An 11,484-nucleotide genomic window follows, 5' to 3' on the forward strand; every position below is an offset into this window, starting at 1 on the left:
CCAGGCTGGAGAGATGGCTCAGCAGTTAAGAGCACTGACTGCTCTTCCAAAGGTCCTGAGTTCAATTCCCATCAACCACATGGTGGCTCACAACCATCTGGAATGAGGTCTGATGCCCTCTTCTGATGTGTCAGAAGACAGCTATAGTGTACTCATGTGCATTCATTAAATAAATAAATAAATAAATCTTTTTAAAAAAAGAAACAGCCGGGCAGTGGTAGCACATGCCTTTAATCCCAGCACTTGGGAGGCAGAGGCAGGCAGATTTCTGAATTCAAGGCCAGCCTGATCTACAGAGTGAGTTCCAGGATAGCCAGGGCTACACAGAGAAACCCTGTCTTGAAAAACCAAAAAATAAATAAATAATAAAAATAAAAATAAAAAAGAAACAACTCTTACTTTAAAGTCAGCACTTACCTCCTTTTTTTAACACTATATGAGCTGAGTTTTCTTTCAAGGGATAAATATATGCATGTATATCTCATCCCAGGACAGCCAAAACCCCAAGTTCCTCACAATCTCTCCTCCTCACTAAGAGCAGTAGCTACAGATGACCAGCAAGAAGCAATGGAAAAGCAACAGGTCTGCAGCAGCCTCCTGCCTAGACTTGACTACCCCAAGAGCTGAGGACCCAGGAAACTCTCCAACTGCTTCTCCACAGAAAAAAATAGCTCGAGTTGAAACTTGTGTCCACATGGTCCACTGACAGATTTAGAACTCAAATTATAGCCTCAGTAGGAGTCTTCACAAAAGACTCAAATTAAGCAAGACCCGGATGGAAAAGAAACAGGGAGAGACTGTGTTAAGTCAAACTAGAAAGAAAAGTAAAGGTCGAGCTGAACAGAGGGACAAAACTTGTGGAAATGCTAACCCGAATGGCTCACCCACTTTGGTGTTCTGCTTAGGCCAGCTCTCTTGGTTCCCAGCCTGAAACTAGCCTGTGGACTCGAAGCGGTTAGAACTTACTCAGATTTCAAACTGAGTTCATTTTTGTCCTGTGGACCATCTCTCAATGCCAGCATTCATTTCCTTAGGCTCCTGAGAGCTCTGCCTTGGCAAAGCTGATAAAATTAGCTACTGCAGTGACTTGGAATCCAGGGTGGGCCACTAAAAAAATACGTAAGAGATTTGTAAACACCATGGAAATCCTTCCTTTGGGCCAGGTCAAAGTCACCTAAAACTTACAGAAATGTAGTTAAGTCCTCTGTCTCTTGCCCCCTTTGCACCTTTCCCAGACCTAGGATGACCCACTTCCTGCTTTTGTCCTTTCAAACCAAGGTCACAACTTGGGGCTCCTCTTTTGATCAAGGGGTAAATCAGAGGCTCAAGGCAGCAGGAAGCCCTGAAAGAGCAAAGGAGTACTTTCTTCTCTTTTCTCTTTTCTCTGTCTGCAGAGAGGACTGAGGGATAGGACAGGAAGTGGGTTCGCCCCATAGGCTTGACCTTGTGATAATAGGGAGACAATGTTTCTGCCTTGTCTCTAAATGCTCACAGTCTTCTGACACTGGCGTCAGATGTCAGGAAAACGTAATACAGTATGGGACATTGCCCACCTACAATGCCGGTACTCAAGAGGCTAAGGCAGGAGGACTATCAAAAATTTGAAGTCAGAGTGTGCTACATGGCAAGACCTTGCATCAGAAAGAAAGAAAGAAAGAAAGAAAGAAAGAAAGAAAGAAAGAAAGAAAGAAAGAAAGAAAGTTAGTTAGTTGGGTATGGTGGCCCATGACTTTAATCTCAGGGCTTGAAGAGTCAGAGGCAGGCAGATCAGGAAGATCTCTGTGAGTTCCAGGCCAGGTCTACATAATAGAGATCTTGTCTCCAAAAAATTAAAAAAAAAAAAAAAAGAGAGAGAGAGAGAGAAAGAAAAAGGGGCTGGGCGATGGTGGCGCACGCCTTTAATCCCAGCACTTGGGAGGCAGAGGCAGGCGGATTTCTGAGTTCGAGGCCAGCCTGGTCTACAGAGTTGAGTTCCAGGACAGCCAGAGTTATACAGAGAAACCCCAAAAAAAGAAAAAAGGGAAAACTGAAAGAAAATTAGTAACACACCTACAAACACACTCAAATCTCAGGATATTAAAAGACATTGGGGGAAAATTTTTTTGTTTTGCTTTGTGGTGTTTTTTTTTTTTTTTTTTTTTTTTTGCATATGTCTCCCAGCTTTCCCTCTAGCCACAACAGTCTCAGTCCTCTGAAAACTAAGATAAAAGTCATGAAAAAAAAAAAGTCCAACACTTTGGAAGCTTAAACAAGATGATTCAAGGACAACCTAGCTACATACATAGGCACTTTGAGAGCAGCCTGGGCTACACAGTAAAAGACCCTGTCTAAAAATTAAAGCACAATGGTGACTGAGAAACCCCAAAACTGTCATAGACGAAAACTAAACAAAAGAAAACATACCTAAGTCCTTCCTTTCACAGCAGAGACTTGGATACCATACAGAAATAGAGGAATCTTGAAATGACTGGCTCCAAGGCTAACTGATAAGTCTCTCCCACAGCAACGAAGAGGGAAATCTCAAGAATGGAAAAATCCCAGGCAAGTAGGTAGGGACCTCTTTGCTGTAGGACCCTCAGGAAATCGAGGAATCCATAGTGTCTCTTGTAAGGAAAAGGAATATTTAGCTAAAGTAGGGACAAAGGCCAGGCACACTGGCTCACACCTATAATGCCATCAGTCTTCAGGCTAAGGCAGGAAGATGACGATGAATTTGTAGCTACCCTGGGTGCAGAGTGAGTTCCAGACCAGCCCCTGTGAGACCTGACTCAAAAAAGAAAGAAGGATGCACATCTTTGGTCCCACCCCTGGAAAGGCGGAGGCAGGCGGATCTCTGAGTTCCAGACCAGCATGGTCTACAGAGCAAGGACAGCCAGTGTTGCACAGAGAAACCTTGTCTCGGAAAAAAGAAATTCAAGGAAAACCTTGCTAGAAAATCTTAATTCAAGGACAGCCTAAGGTATGTAACAAAACTGAGTCTCAAAAAAATTAAAATTAAAAATGTGGAAAGACCAGGCATGATGATACAGGCCTTTAATTCTAGCTCACAAGGGCCTCTACAGGCAGATCTCTATGAGTTAAAGGCCACCAGTTAGAGTTAAACAGTGAGACACCCCTCTGCCCCACCTCCAAAAAAAGGAGACTAAAGCTTGCTAAAAAATTAGGGACAGTTGAGAAAAGTGGAGAAAACCTCAGAGGAGCACTTCAGATTTCGGAAAACTTGGGAAAAGAAAGAAGTCACTCAAAATAAGGACAGAAAACCAGGGAGTTTCAGAAAGGGGATCTGTCAAAAAAAAAAAAAAAAAGGAAACAGAGAAACAACCTCCCTAGAAAACTGTGAGAGGAGGTTCCCCGAGAGGCAGGGTAATCTCAGAAACATCCTCCACAGAAGAAAGAGGTCCTCAGAAAGAAGTGTCTCCTAAGGGAAGTGGAACCTTCCTGAGGGAGGCAAGGAATCCTAGAAAGGAAGAGGGGGGCGCTCATCAGACAAAAAGCCACCTTTCACAGAAGCAAGGGACTGTGGCCAAAGACCCTGGAAAAGGAGGGGAGGGGGCTCAGAGAATGACTACAGACTCTCAAAGAGGCAGGGTACCTCTGGGAGGTCAGGGTCTCAGAAATAGGAGCTCCCCTAGAGGACTCAGAAGGTCTGAAATAGGGTTCCTCTCAATAAGGTATCAGAGAGACTCCCCTGAGACAGTTGAAGGTTCTCTCAAAAAGAGGTTCTCTCTCACAAGTAGGGGTTCACAGGCGGGGTTGTGGGGAGGATGTAGATAAACAAGGGTCCCTCAGGTTAGATTCCTCAGAAAAGTTGAGTTAGGAAAAGCAGTGCTCCCCTCAGAAAGCAGACACTCTCAGAAACACAAGACCTCCCTTTCCCGGGTACTCGCGGAAAGGCAGGCGTTCTCTAGAGAAGGAGCACCCTGAGAGGTGAGGTCCTGTAAAGAAAGGGCACCTTCAGACACCAAGCCCCCTGAAGGAAGGGTGCCCTCAAACAAGGAGTATCCCAGAAAAGGGCACTCTCAGACACGCGGGGCTCCTCCACAGAGAACGGAGCTCTCAAGAGTCGGGGGGCCTTCAGACGCAGGTTCCCGAAAGAGTCCAGTAGGGAAACGCACCAGCCCGGCCAAGCGGAAGCCGGGGGAGCCCGGGGCACCGGAAGCCGGGGACCCCGGCAGCGGCGCCTGCCCCGCACTCACCGAAGTTGCTCGGCTCCGCGCGATCCGCAGCCGGGCCCCGGGCCAGCCTCAGGCAGAGAGCTCGGGTCCGGTCTGGTCGCGTCCCACGGCGACGGCTCCCTCGGGTGGCGCCTGAGGCGGCGGTGGCGACAGGACGACGGACGACCGACGGACCGACTGCGCGGGCGGCGCGGGGCGCGCTCAGGCAGCGAGGGTGCGCGTGCGCGCGCCGGGGCGCTGACCCCGGGCGGAAGGAGCTGCCGCGGCGCGCTCGGAGCCGCTGCTCGGTCTCACCGCTCCTTCTCACACTGAAATTGCCCGCTTCACAGCCCGGCTTCCCCGGTTGCTAGGCAGATTTTGCCTCTCACACTTCCGGGTTGAGGCACGTCTCTCCGAGTGGCGGCGCCGCAGGCCAATGAAGTCTGGCCGGGGCGCTCAAGATCGGCACCCCACAGGGGGTGTGGCCAGCCTCAGGACAGACAGTTACCAGCAGCCAATGAGCGCGTTGGCCGGCTGCCCCTCCGGATCGCGCCGATGGCTGGGACGGGTCTAGGGGGCGGGACAGGATGACTGACAGACGAGCATCCAATGGAAGAATGGAGCGGGTTGCGAAGCCAGTCTACTCGCCGTGGGTGAGCTTTAGGTTTGGGGCGGGAATGCCGTGAGGGGTGCGGTCTTGGAGGACACGTCAATTCGTGGCCGGCTTGCTGGGACCTTGGAGGGTGGTTCGATTGGGCTGCCGGGCGGCCAGCAACTGGCTGAGCTGAGGGTTCCCTGCTGTGCTCAGCAGGGGCGCCCCACCCACAATGCACCGGAGGCTGTCGGGCCTGGACAGGCGCCTCCGAGTAGACCTCAAGTGGCTAGTGACCTGGCTTGGTTCCCGTGGGCGCTAGGGCGCCTACGTTCTTCCAGTGGAGCCCTGGCCGTGGCCGTGGCCGTCGCCACCTTCTGAAGAGCGTCCCAGGACGCGTTCTCGGCCCGTTCGGAGGAGAATCTTCAGGATCGCGTCGCTGATCCGGTTCTGAGGATGCCGTCGGTGATCTCGGCCTTCACCCACTTTTCTAAGAATTGCCTGTATGAGGATACTTTGTGGGTGCCCGGGGTTCAGCATCCCTGAGTCTCCTGAATTCGTGCACCTATGGAAGCCCACCCCTAACTAACCCTGTAGTTCACGTGCCGCCACACCTAGAGAGATTTGGGGCTAGAGCGGCCCTAGATTTCCCCTCATCCTTTACTCAAGTTGTGGCCTTTTAACTTTTTTTGTTTCTTCTTTGAGACCCGGCCTCGTTATGTATCCCCGGCTGGCCTGAAACTTAAAACTCTCAACAGATACCTGCTTGCCTCTGCTCTACCTTCTGAGTTCTTTCGGTTTTATTTTGTTTGGTTTGGGGGAGGGGTCCTTTATTATTTAGCGTTTATTCTATTTATTGGATTTGCTGTGCGTGCCATGACAAGCATGTTTAAGTCAGAGGACAGCTTAAAGGAGTCGGGCCTCATTTTCTACTATGTGGGTCCCAGAGATCAAACTCAGGGCCTCAGGCTTGGTGGCAAAAACCTTTTTTTTTTTCTTTTTGGTTTTTCCAAGACAGGGTTTCTCTGTGTAGCCCTGGCTGTCCTGGAACTCACTCTGTAGACCAGGCTGGCCTCGAACTCAGAAATCTGCCTGCCTCTGCCTCCCAAGTGCTGGGATTGCAGGCATGGCCCACCAAGCCTGCAGAGTGTGTTTTGATATGTCCTATATAGCTGAGGATGCCCTGGAATGCTACTATGCAATGATTAACTCTTTTGGTCTCTCCATCTCCACAGTTTCTCTGCTAGATAGGAACTTTCCAAAATCCTTTCTGCTTCCCAACCACTTCCAGATAAAGGCTAATCTGTCAAATTCAGCACATCATTGGGCAAAAATTAGAACAAAGGAGCTTCAACTATCTTCCCCCATTTTTTTAAAGTATTTATATTATGTGAATGGTTGCTTTGCTTGTCTGTACCAAGCACACTGCCCCCACTGTATGCCAGAAGAAGGCATCAGATGCCCTGGGACTGGAGTCATAGACAGCTATGAACTGCCATGTAGGGTCTAGGAATCAAACCTGGGCTAGAAAAGCAGTCAAGTACTCTTAACCTCTGAGCCAACATTCCAGTTCTGTCTCTTTTTAAGCAGTATCTCATGTAGCCCAGGTTGGCCTTAAATGTCCTTGAGTTACAAGTAAGGCCTTGAACTCTTGATCCTCAGGCTTCTCCTTCCCAAGTGTGACAAGTATGTGTCATCACACCCAGCTTCTGCAATGCTTGTGCTAATCAAGTAGCTTTACTAATGGAGCTTCATCTGGAGCCCCCTCTGGTTTTCTTCAGCAGGGTCTCTTGTTGCCCAGACTGGTATTAAACTCCTCTTTCTGTCTCCATCTTTCCTGTGCCAAGATGACAGGAGTGCACTACCAGGCTTGACCCCTAATTCGTTCCAAAGTCCTTGCCTGATTTGCAACCCTCCCCCACAGACCCAGCTTTGTCTAAATGGTAATCAAATAACCCAGTGAGTCAAAGTCATGAAAAGGCAGTGATGAGAAAGACCTTCAACTCAAGATGCAAATGGAAAGCTGGGATGACCATTACTCAGTACCCCAGTCATGGCCAGGCAGACAGGCGACCAGCGGGACGTTGTTACTGGAGAGATCTCAGGAGACAAGAAGAGTGCAATAGAGGGAAACAAACCTAATTATTACACCAGGCAGAACTGTACATTGAAGTGACACAAACTGCTATACTAGTGTTAAGGAAGAAGCTCAAATAAAATAATGGATGAGAACTAGAAAGAGCTCAGGTATTCCATGTGAACCTTGAAGTCCTGTGCTTGCATGAGAAGGATGGACTTATGCTTACAAGAAAGCTGAAGTTTTGGAAGAAAAGTAAGTTCAGATAGTAACAGGGATTAGGAGGGACCATGACTTCCTGAGTGGTCTCAAACTGGCCCCAAATGATGAGGCCGACACAGCATCACTGACTAAGGAAGGAAGCCGTGGTAAACATGAAGATGTGCCCCTACACACTTCTGGCACCTCTGCTCCCAGAGCTACCACCTTCCCTTAATGTTGAACCCAAGGGCTGCCAGAGCTGAAAACAAACCCATGCCTACCACTTCCTAAAAACGCCAGTCATCACCTTCACTGTTCAAGAAGTCAGAACCCTGAGCCAGGCCTAATGGTGCACATGTTAGCACAGGGGAGGCTGAGGCAGGAGCATCTCAGATTCTAGGCCATCCTGGGTTACATAGAAAAACATGAAATCTGCTCAAAGGCCCAGTTTGGTTTAGGGCTTACTATTTAGTCCAGGATGACCTAGCATACATAGTCCTCTTGGTAGGTGTGTTCCATTACGTCTAGCATAATTTATTGTTGAATCAACAATTATTGATGGGATCAAAGGTCAGCATATTATGTAACTCCTCCACTGGATGCAGAAGAGAAAGACAGGTACAGTCAGCTACTGCTATTGGTCTACATCAACTGCAGTATTACATCTTAACTGGCACTTGTATTATTTAAATCTCAAATCCAGAAGCAATTATGATACTTGTTGCTCTTCCAGAGAAACGGATTTAATTCCCAGCACTCACGTGATGACTCACAACCCTCTATAACTCCAGTTCCAGGGGATCTGGTGTATATGGTGCACTTACATAAATACAGGCAAAGCATTCATACACATAAAAAACTTTACCTCTCCAATCGAGCAGCATGTTCAAAGGTGAGAAAGCACTATGGTCTCATGGAGAGCATGCTCATATTAACAATCAAAACTTGGTGCTGGAGGGATCACTCAGTGTTTTGATCTGTTGTTAGTCTTGCAAAAGACCCAGTCTTTGGTTCCCAGCATCCACCAGGCAACAGATGTGGTACATGTACAAACATGCAGGCAAAACACGTGAAATAAACATAAGTGTTAAAAAACTGATAAGCAGTACTCTAGTGTCCAGCTCAATATACCCTCTTACAGTGATCGCACTAAACACTCCTAAGTGTTAGATTTTGGCTCGCAGCTTGAACAGATCACACCAGACCAAACGTTTCCACGAGGGGAGGGGTAGAGGGCAAAGGTGGGGGGAGAACAGAAGAAGATGGCGGAGAAAGAGGAGAAGTAGAGGCCGCCCATGACCACGTGAAGAGAGGGGGAAGGGAAGGGGGTAAGGGCGAAGGGGCAGAGAGAAACTAGAGGCAAGAGAGTAAGAGAGAGAGGAGGGGTCAAGCAGCCCCTTTTGTAGTGGGCAGGCCTACCTGGCTGTTGCCAGGTAACTGTGGGGAGAAGCATACCTGGGTGTTGCCAGATAACTGTGGAGGTGGAGTTTAGACAGAATACTAACACTAAGGCCACCAAGATAGCTCAGGAGGTGACGGTGCTTGCTACTAAGCTTGACAACCTCAATTTGATCCCCTAGTACCTATATAATAGGACAGAACCAACTTCCACAAGCTGTTCACTAACCTCCACATGGATTTTGTCATGCATGCCCACACACTCAAATACATGTAAAAACTAAACTACTGCTGTACTGGTAAAATAATCCAAATACATAATCAAAAATTTTGAGCCCTAGTCTGGGAATGCAACTCAGTTGATAGAGAGCTTGTCCACTGTGCACAGTGTCCCTTCCCAGCACCACATAAACTAGGTGTGGTTAGTGCACACCTGTCACCCCTGAATTTAGGGAATAGAGGGAAGCAACTCAGAAATTAAGGTCATCCTCATCTTCATAGATGAAGGACAGCCTGGGCTAAGAAAAAAAAAAAAAAATCCTGATCCTTTTCGTTGTCGGTGAACTCTCTTGGAAGAGAGACTCCAGGTAGATGTCCTAGTGAAATTCCTGAACTTCAGAGCCAAGGGCAGCCTGGTTTTATAATAAAAACTGAAGCTCGAGCCATGTGACTAAAGGATAAGTTTCCTTTCCCTCCTGGAAGCTGATTGCATCTCTTCACCAAGGCGTGGCCCTTCCTGGGTCGGGGAAATCAACTTGGCGAACAGGCTGAGTGACATTCAAGCCCATATACGGAAGTGTGAGCTGGCCCAGGCGGCCCCACAGGCGTTAGGAAGGCGGGGCCTCTGCCAGCTGGAAACCTGCGGCTGCTCTCCTCTCCTGAGTAGTCTCTCCTGAGTAGTAGAGGAAGCTGTTCACTGGCACTGAGAGGGTCCGCTGAGTAACGCCACGGACTGATAGCAAAAAAAAAAAAAAAAAAAAGGTTATAGCCTCCGGGCGCGAGGGCCAGGGCTGTCCCGGCACAAAGGAGGCTGCGGAAAGAAAGCTAGTCTGAGTTACAGTGTGAGACCCTCTTTTGAGAAACAACACAAAAGCCAGATTCCGAGCCTCAAGCCAGTAATCCCAGCACTTAAGAAGAAGAGGATCACTGTGAGTTTGAGAACAGCCTGGCTTGCAGAGGAAGGGGAGGGTAAGAAAAAAAGAAAGAAAGAAAGAAAAGGGAAGTGGGCTTTGAAGAGCCGGCTTAGGGGCACTTGCTGCTCTTGAGGGTGACCCAAATACCCACGTAGAGCAGCTCAGAGTCGTCTCTGTGCAGCTCCAAGGAATCTAACGCCCTCTTCTGTCCTCTAAGGCCACCTGCAAGGCACATGTGCACAGATAGACACATGTTAATAAAAATTAAATATATCTTTATTTTTTTAAAGAGGAAAAAATGAGGAAAGAAAGGGAAAACTGTGTGTGTTAACCCGCATCTGTCACACCAGCACTTAGAAGACAAACACGTGAGGATTAGAAACTTAAGGGTTATCTTTAGTCACGTATGGAATTCCAGAACAGCCTAGGCTACAAGGATAGGAAAGGGCACAGAAAGAGGGAAGAAAAAAGAGACAAGAAGGGAGGGAGGAAAGAGAAAAGGGAGCTAGCTTAAAGCTATACAGAGTCACTAAGTGGCAGAGTTGTCTTTCATAGAGCTAAGTACCACACCTTCCATCTCAGCAGGCATCTTCATTCTTTAGTGTTTGCCAAACCTGTGTGCGTGTGCGCGTGCGTGCGTGCGTGTGTTTGTGTGTGTGTGTGAGTGTGTATGCGCTCGTGCACAGGCACAAATCACTGACCTACTGAAAGCAGCATCCTTTTGAGAGTCTGTGGGCTTGTCCCTGGTTCCCCCTAGGGAACCAGACCGCTGTTTTGAGAGGGAAAAAGATCAGGTACAATGGCACCAGCAGGCTGCCCTGTGCTTCCCTAGAGAAAATCAAGCAGACACCTACAAGCTAGGATGGAGCAAACTGTGGTTTTATTGAAATTAGTTTCTAGAATATACAGAAGCAAGGCCAGACTGAGCTCAGAGGAGCCCTTTCAGCCAAGCATTTTGTAGACAGGGTCTTGATATGTAGTTCAAGCTGCCTGATATTCCTGTCTGTCTCAGCCTCCTAAATATGGGGTCAAAGGCCTTTGCCACCACACAAAGTCGCTGGCTGAGTTTTTAAAGATATATATGATGTATATGTGGAGGGTGTGTGAATGCAGACATATGAAAGAGTTACAGATAGCTGTGAGCTATTCAACATGGTGTGAACTCAGGTTCCCTCTCCAGCACCAAGATATTTTATTTTTTGAAACAGGGTTTTATGTAACCTAGGCTGGACTCAAACTCTCTCTCTAGCTGAGGATGACCATCAAGTTCTGATCCTCCTTCTTTCATCTCCCGACTGCTGGGATGACAGGCATGCGCTACCATACAGGGAACCCAGGGATTCTGTGTGTCAGCTGACCTACAGATGTTTTAACCAATGAGCTGCAGTGACTTCACCACCAGGAAGAGCATTTCTTTCAATTTCCAGTTTCTGAAAGAGAAAGCACTCTTCCAAGACAAGAGCTGCATAGGAAGGAGGAAGGAAGTGAGCTCACGCAGAGCCACCTGGAGCTTCTGTAAGGTCTAAAGACAGCATCACCACAAAGCAAGCGCCTCTTTGCCTCCGTGAATGTGGGTGTGGTCCCACCTGGGGGTCTGTGAAGCTGTCTCACTTATGCCCTCCAGTCCCTCCTATCCCTCCCACAGGTAATTGAACCTAGCCCAGAGAGTGAGCACGTGGCGTCTATTCAGATTTCTGGTTTCTGGAGGACACTGCCCCCTGCTGGAACATCTTGCCCCAACCATCCGCTCTGAGTCTGGATAGTCACCTAAAGTGAGCCTCCAATTTAGGTGCTGGGAATCAAAAGCTCAAGCTTACAGAAGAGTAGACTCTAGACTCTGCTGTTAACTGAGAGCCAGCCATTTCTCCAGCTACAGAGGAACAGAGAGAGAGAGAGAGAGAGAGAGAGAGAGAGAGAGAGAGAGAGAGA

General features: G+C 48.2%; 1 protein-coding gene across 4 annotated transcripts in view; it reads right to left on the bottom strand.

Annotated features, from left to right (window-relative positions):
* Gatad2a (GATA zinc finger domain containing 2A) overlaps positions 1-4,633 on the bottom strand; it is a 94,356-nt gene extending 89,723 nt beyond the window's left edge. For 2 of the 4 annotated variants that reach the window (XM_028786088.1, XM_028786089.1), the window contains exon 1: positions 4,197-4,266. The gene's annotated coding sequence lies outside the window, so the exon portion shown is untranslated. Of the gene's footprint in view, positions 1-4,196 lie in introns of all 4 variants that reach the window. The other 2 variants (XM_028786084.1, XM_028786086.1) reach the window with 2 other exon arrangements.
* Between the last annotated feature and the right edge of the window lie 6,851 nt (positions 4,634-11,484).

The sequence above is a fragment of the Grammomys surdaster genome, unplaced genomic scaffold, assembly GCF_004785775.1.
Source record: "Grammomys surdaster isolate TR1022 unplaced genomic scaffold, NIH_TR_1.0 125429, whole genome shotgun sequence".
Taxonomy (NCBI): Eukaryota; Metazoa; Chordata; class Mammalia; order Rodentia; family Muridae; genus Grammomys; species Grammomys surdaster.